Here is an 8,449-nt window from a genome sequence, read left to right on the forward strand (position 1 = left end):
CTCGCGATTGCATTCATTGAATGTCTTTGCTATTGCCTGTACAACGCTCACGTTGGACGCGCTAAACCCGTGGCCTTTGATTCTGGCCCTACCGTGTGTTCGATCACTTCGCAGGTGTAATTTCATTTGATTTGTGTCTATTCGTTTTTGTGTCTATTCGTTTTTTGTGTATTTTGTTTAAGTGTGTAGTGTTGAATTGAAATTGTTTTGTTTTATTTTATTATTATTATTATTAGGGTTTGTTTATTAACCAATTTGTTTATTTTTTTGCTTTGTGTTGGTTGTATCATTTCTTTGTCTTGCTTTACATTGATACCGCTCAATTACGGAGTGGATTAATTGTGGTTTATTTGTTTTGTTTTTTTGTTTCTTTTGATTTGGTTTATTTGGTTGGTGTTGAGTGGGTTTAAATAATTATTGTATTTTTGGGTTTGGTTGGTTTGAAGTGTTTTTGATTTGTATTCATTTTTTGCTTTATTAGTTGAGCGGTGAAATGTTTTATTTAAAGTCATAATACCAAAGAAAGAAACCAACTTGTTTAGTTTATCCTTTTTTGTGCAATTTTCTCTTTGTTAGTATATATACACTCACCGGCCACTTTATTAGGTACCCCATGCTAGTAACGGGTTGGACCCCCTTTTGCCTTCAGAACTGCCTCAATTCTTCGTGGCATAGATTCAACAAGGTGCTGGAAGCATTCCTCAGGGAGTTTGGTCCATATTGACATGATGGCATCACACAGTTGCCGCAGATTTGTCGGCTGCACATCCATGATGCGAATCTCCCGTTCCACCACATCCCAAAGATGCTCTATTGGATTGAGATCTGGTGACTGTGGAGGCCATTTTAGTACAGTGAACTCATTGTCATGTTCAAGAAAACCAATTTGAAATGATTGGAGCTTTGTGCCATGGTGCATTATCCTGCTGGAAGTAGCCATCAGAGGATGGGCACATGGTGGCCATAAAGGGATGGACATGGTCAGAAACAATGCTCAGGTAGGCCGTGGCATTTAAACGATGCCCAATTGGCACTAAGGGGCCTAAAGTGTGCCAAGAAAACATCCCCCACACCATTACACCACCACCACCAGCCTGCTCAGTGGTAACAAGGCATGATGGATCCATGTTCTCATTCTGTTTACGCCAAATTCTGACTCTACCATCTGAATGTCTCAACAGAAATCGAGACTCATCAGACCAGGCAACATTTTTCCAGTCTTCAACTGTCCAATTTTGGTGAGCTCTTGCAAATTGTAGCCTCTTTTTCCTATTTGTAGTGGAGATGAGTGGTACCCGGTGGGGTCTTCTGCTGTTGTAGCCCATCTGCCTCAAAGTTTGACGTACTGTGCGTTCAGAGATGCTCTTCTGCCCACCTTGGTTGTAACGGGTGGTTATTTGAGTCACTGTTGCCCTTCTATCAGCTCGAACCAGTCTGGCCATTCTCCTCTGACCTCTGGCATCAACAAGGCATTTCCGCCCACAGAACTGCCGCTCACTGGATGTTTTTTCTTTTTCGGACCATTCTCTGTAAACCCTAGAGATGGTTGTGCGTGAAAATCCCAGTAGATTAGCAGTTTCTGAAATACTCAGACCAGCCCTTCTGGCACCAACAATCATGCCACGTTCAAAGTCACTCAAATCAACTTTCTTCCCCATACTGATGCTCGGTTTGAACTGCAGGAGATTGTCTTGACCATGTCTACATGCCTAAATGCACTGAGTTGCCGCCATGTGATTGGCTGCTTAAAAAATTAAGTGTTAACGAGCAGTTGGACAGGTGTACCTAATAAAGTGGCCGGTGAGTGTATATATATATATATATATATTTTTTTTTTTGTATATTTGGCCAGTGTATGGGTGGCCGGCCCGTGTGAACCGACTAAACAATGCCCATTGGGCTGATTCATTCACATTGATTGAAGTGTTTTTTATCATTGATGTTGAGCTCAAGATGGTTTTAGTAACTAATTGATAGATAAAATTGTAGTCTGTGGTTTTGTCTCTGCTCGTCCTTTTCCTTTAGTGGAAAGCCTGATTGGGGAGGCTTGAAAATTTGGGCTCTGAGTACGGGCCTTACTAGTGTAAGTTGATCGAGTCCTACGGTCACATGAGGATGGTGAGATGGTTGCTCAGCTGCTTTTCCAGTCTTCTTATTTCCTTCCGTAAGTGTTGGTCATTGTCCTTAAACATGCGATGACGGCTCAGATACAATGACATTGTGTCCCGGACACTCGAAGCTTTCTCTTCACCAAACACACGTCGTAACAGGCCGTATGGTTCTTCAGCTGGGTCAGTGATCTTCTTGGTGCAGATCTCTATGATCAAGGAAATCACCAAAGCTCCAAGACCAACAGCATTCAGGATTGAAGTCAGTGGACCAACGGCAGATCCTAGCTTTTTTTTTGATGTAATCTGCCGTTTTGAGGAAATCAGAGTTAAGCCCCGATCACACCGCCTGCGATTTTGTCGCTACATGTCGCTTGTCGGTGTTCGTAGTGCTGTCGCTCTAATGTTATTGGTAGACTGCACGTCTAGCCATATATCTATACAAAATACCATCAGAAGTGACATTTACTACTATATTATTTTAATTTGACTAGGAATTAGGCTCAAAAGAAACATATGCTGTTGGGAGAGTGTTTTTATATTACCACCACAGCAGTGTTCAGTGGATTAGATCATTTACTAGATTAACGATCGATCAATCAACTAATTAAACTCACTCATTCTGTCATAAATTACTAAAACGTCATTCGAATTTGACAAATAATCAATTTTCTTGTCCCTAATAGTCAACATAATGCAGGGAAACTGTAAAATGATCTGCAGCAGTGCTAAACTTGCATCATAAAATTACAACACTCGAACTATAAATGTATATGAATTAAACCCACGGAGACTGTCGACAGTTTCTTTTCCATTCGTCATTTTATTATATCCATGTATGTGGTTACAGTCAAATCTTATAAAACAGTGCAATCTCCCACAAACTCTTCTGTCTTGCCTGCACTCCACGTGAGCTCCACTGAAAGTCGTCTTTCCTATTGGTTGTCGCTCGCGAAAATCGCTTCTCATTTGCATAAAGTTGAAATTTCTCAACTTTTGTCGCTTGACACGCGCACATTCTGTCGCCAACGGTCACTGTCGCTCATGTCGCCAGCGCTGAAATGAATGGGATCGTGTCGCTTTGTCGCTGCGTGTCGCTGGCGGTGTGAACGTAAGCCTGCCGAGACCAGAATATTTCAGCAGAGACTCATCTAGGCCTACATCTGGTAAGAGGCATGGCATTTCTAAAGCCTGGTTATAAAACCAAAGAGAGTCCACGTTATAATTTGGTGATGAGTTTTTTTGGCCCATGATTTTTTCCTCTTGATCTGTAAGCGCTAAATTTTAGCGTACATGTACGTACTCTCGAGTTTTGCTAAAAGTCCAATGTGTTCAAGGTCCAGAAAAACTAATTGTGCCGCATGAATCCGCATTTATAGTTTGCTATTCAAATACAACCCTAATGCAATGATTTGAGATTGTTCCTTCATGTGATTATAAGTGTTATATAAGCTACTTAAATAAAGAAAACCTTCACAGAATACACCTCAGAAAAAGGACAAAGCCAAAAACATAAACAGGGTATTGACTTGCATTTTTATACACAATATTTTGTGATAAATGTGATTATTTGACTTTTATTTAGGTCTTATAAAGGCATCATGTTTTTTTAACTGGATCTGTGCAGCCAATGATTTTTTTCACGTGAATAGTTATTTTTGTTTTAAACAAGTTTATTAAACAACAATGTATACACACTCAAGTTTATTAAACAACAATGTATACACACTCACACTCACACAGACAGACAGACACACACACACAGATTTGATCTGACACATCATGACACAATGATGCACTTACAAATCATTAACTAAAATATGAATAAACATATACAATAAGAGTGTCATCTTTATTCCTTTACACCCATGGTAAAAAAAAAAAGATAAAAATGTGTAATTATTTTATTTTTATTTATACAATTAAACGTATATGGACTTAAAAGAAAGCCCAAACATACATGTAAAGACACACATAATACACGTTTACATGTAAAATAGGCAGTGGTGGACAGTAACGAAGTAAATGTAATTCCTTACTGTAGCCTACTTAAGTAGCTGTTTTGCGTATCTGTACTTTACTCAAGTATTTAAATTTTGGGAGACTTTTACTTTAACTCCACTACATTTCAAAGTCAAATATCTTACTTTTTACTCTACTACATTTTCAAAATCAGTCGTTCCTTTTTATTTATGAGTGGATAAAAACGTAACTGGTCGAACGAGCCACCAATCACAGTACAGCGCGCGCGCTTTGTTTTGAACTTGCCTTGGCGGTATCTACTAAGCGCGAACCAGGGGTGCGTTTCCCGAAAGCATCGTTAGCCAACTATGGTCGCAAGTTCCGTCGTTACCAATAGAGTTCAATGGGATTTGCGACCAACTTGCGAACATAGTTGGCTAACGATGCTTTCGGGAAACGCACCCCAGAGCCGTTAAATGAGAGTTGCGAACATAGATGTGACAGTGATCTCGCCGCCGCGCGGTCACGTTATTCGTGTAGGCTAGCTCTCAATAGCAGAGGTGGAAAGTAACGAATTACATTTACTCGCGTTACGTAATTGAGGAGTTTTTTTGTGTACTTCTACTTTTTTAAGTAGTTTTTAAAATCTGTACTTTTACTTTTACTTAAGTACGTTTTGTTTGAAGTTTTGTACTTCGCTACATTTGAAATCATATCCGTTACTGAGTAAAAAATAATAATACAAGGGAGAAAAAAAAAATCACACTCCGGAAACTACTGCATTGGTTGAAGGGCGGGAGAACAAACGCGCAAGAAAGGTGACGCAGACCCAGCTGAAGCTGAAAGCGCCCTCGAATTCTTATGAAGCGAATTATGGCCAGTATGGAAATACTTTGTAGAAAAAACGAGTGGTTGTCCTCGAGGATAGATATCCAATTTGCAAAAAATGTGGACGCAAATTGGCTGCAAAAAGAGGATACATAGGACACCATCCCTCCTGCAGATAAAGGTATGTCCCGATTATAACGTAAGGCCGAATGATTACGTGATGCAGAGGGAATCCCGGAATCCAGTCATGAAAATGGAATTCACATAACGCAGATGTCACGTAAAACACGCAAAATAATGGATGGATGAATACATGGAAAGTAGAACTGTGCAATAAATCCAATCGCGACATGGTCTGTGAATATTTAAGCACAAAAATAAGTCTAAGTAAATATATAACATATTTGTTCTGCTGAGCTGCGCCGCTTTGTCTACTAACCTTACATAGCCTACACGTGTGACGTTCATGGTGTTTTCAGCGTCTCACAAACAATTTGAGGACATGAATACATGAACATTTCCAGAGCTGCTCTGAGAGAACGCCTAATGAGCATTTTCATAATTTTATTTGAGAAAAACCATTGTCAAATACACTTTTAAACGGGTCTTCACTACAACCTGTCAAAATAAAAGTTCGGTTTTACTAAGGAGAAATTCTGGGCATACAATAGAACGAACTTCTCAAAATAATAATAACAACAATAATACATTTTATGTAAACATTATTTAAAGGAATATATATTTTTTGTCCATGGTTTAATTTAGTAAATCTGTTTTTGCAGCGCTTCCCCAAAAAATAAAAGGACACAAAGTTTAAATTTACATTTGATTACCACCGTTTTTGATAATATATTTGGATTAAATCATAAAAAGAAACATTCTTTTTCTGAATAAAATACATTTCATAGGACTATATTATTCTTAAACATTTTAATAAATTATTAATGTTAAAAATAAGTTGTTAATCTAATTCATTATCAACTATTGAATTTAATTGATTAGACATGTTTTATTGAAATTTTAATAAACAAAACAAACAAATGGTTTCAAGTTTGTTATAGTAAAAGCATTTGTTCAACCAAAAAAAACCCTGTTTTCATTAATTTAACTGTCATTTTAACTAATGATAATAATAATAATAACCATAATTTAATAATACTGTTTATTTATTTAAAGGTGCTATATGTAACTTTTCTTCTAAAATGAATCCTTTTTTTATTGCCTGTGTGTGAAGGGGTTGTAATCACGCATTACAATGATCCACTTGTCTGGTTTTGCTATTACCTCTGAAGGCCAGTATTCCTATTTCTATGTGAAGTCTCCGGGTCGGATTTTCTGCGAAAGCCATCGGATGTGACGTGCATGCGCGCTCCCGAGCCTCTCTCCTTTATATACAGTCTATGCGACGGCACTGCAGCTGACGACATGAGTCTGATAACACCAAACACTCCTGCCTCCAGCACAACACACACTCCAACACAAACTCCAGCACAACACACACTCCAACACAAGCTCCACATAAATATAAAAAACAAAACAAAACAATAATGTATCTGCTGAAGCTCGTCAGGCCAAATGTGAATCGGATCGACTTAGGACGAAAACACGGATCAACATCGGCAGAGCGTTTGAATTATGGAGAGACCTCCGCTATTTTTATTGTGATAAATTACAAGTTTTCAGATATGCTGAAATAATGTTAAAATATAATGAAATAGCAAGGTAAACTACAACATACATGAGACATGAAATGAATACAAAAGACTGTTCCAGGATAACAAAAACTAGGTGCTTTAGGATGTAACTTTTATTTTATGTACTAGATCTACTGTCTAACGTCACTCATCCCACTATCATATTGTTTATAATACACATTTCCGACACGTTCAGTGCAGTAATGTTACTTCCTACGATCTTACTGTTACACTGAAATTGTTCAGTCTAGTTCACTAACCGTTTTCGTTATCATATTATACATTCATCTATGTTGACATTGCTGATTGTGAAAGATACACGAATGGTTAGTGAAATGCCTTATGCTAGATAACACCACAAATGTAACGTTATCATGGTACAAGCATGGAGCATTAGTTCAACGTCAAGCTGATAAAAGTAGCCTATTATTGTAACGTTGCAGTGGGAGTTTACATGAGTTTCCAGCATGTTGTGTGACGCTTTCTCTGGTGTGTTGAAAGTATCAGTGTGGCCGGGACCATGAGTGCTCGCTCTTGTGTTCGAGCACGAGCGCTCTTGTAAAAATTGGTTGCAATCTGAAACATCACCGATAGAGGCCGCTAAAAAATACATATAGCACCTTTAATAATTGATTAATACTGTAAACCGTGATATTTTCTGAGACGTTATCATACTGTGAAAATCTCATACCATTAATACAACCCTACACGGGGGATTCCCCCACCCGCTGTTAAAAAAGTTACTCAGTAACTTTTACTCTGAGTAAATTTTAAATGAGCTACTTTTTACTTTTACTCGAGTAGGTTTTTAGACCGGTACTTTTACTTGTACTTAAGTAAAATTTCATTGAAGTAGTAGTACTTTTACTTGAGTAGAATATTTTATTACTCTTTCCACCTCTGCTTAATAGTTCCAAATAAATCGCGTTGACAATGATTTTAAGCGGGACAGAGAGCAGCAGCTATTATTGCAGCAATTATTGGTAAGTATTGATGCATAATGTACATTGCTTACGTTGCCACTAAAATGACTTGCATGTAATAGCTTTTTTTTCTGGGGAGTAGCAGAAACACTGCATTAATACGTTTTTGTGTTTAATTTCGGAGGGAAATTGGCTGCTCCCATAACATAGAATATATATATATATATATATGTATGTGTGTGTGTGTGTGTGTGTGCGCGTGTGCGCACACATAATATATATGTGTGTATATATATATATATTTAATGCCGTTGTGCAGGTTTTAGTGAATGTATCATAACATTAAGATGTTAATAATTATGACCATAGGCGCTGGAGAAAAATATATACAGTAAATACTCTAAATGTTTCATACCTTATGGGAACAGTCCCCTTCCCTCCAAAATTAAACACACAAAAAATGAATTCAATTCAAATATATATATATATATATCAGACTAATTAATGTCATTTTATTAATAGATTGGTGTGCCAAGAGTGACATTAGTCTTCTTCACTTAGACTGAGTTAAGCAAGAGTCTTGTGACAAATTATTATAGGACATTATAGCCATAAAAAAATCAAAGTACTTGGATACTTAAGTACATTTGAAGGCAAATACTTTTGTACTTTTACTCAAGTGAATGTTTAAAGGCTGCACTTCTACTTTTACTTGAGTAATATTTTACCTTGAGTATCTTTACTTTTACTCAAGTACATGGTATGTGTACTTCGTCCACCACTGAAAATAGGGAGTAAGCTATAAGCTAATGCTAATTGAAGCATATATATTTAAACAACAAAAATACAGTTAAAACCTGTTAAGCTTCACCAGAGCGTGGGCGCTCTGAAGCGTTTTTTTTTTTAAATAGTTCAAAGGTACTATCATATTTAA

This window comes from Rhinichthys klamathensis, unplaced genomic scaffold (genome assembly GCF_029890125.1).
Source record: "Rhinichthys klamathensis goyatoka isolate OS25496 unplaced genomic scaffold, OSU_Roscu_1.1 h1tg000476l_1, whole genome shotgun sequence".
In the NCBI taxonomy this organism is placed as follows: domain Eukaryota; kingdom Metazoa; phylum Chordata; class Actinopteri; order Cypriniformes; family Leuciscidae; genus Rhinichthys; species Rhinichthys klamathensis.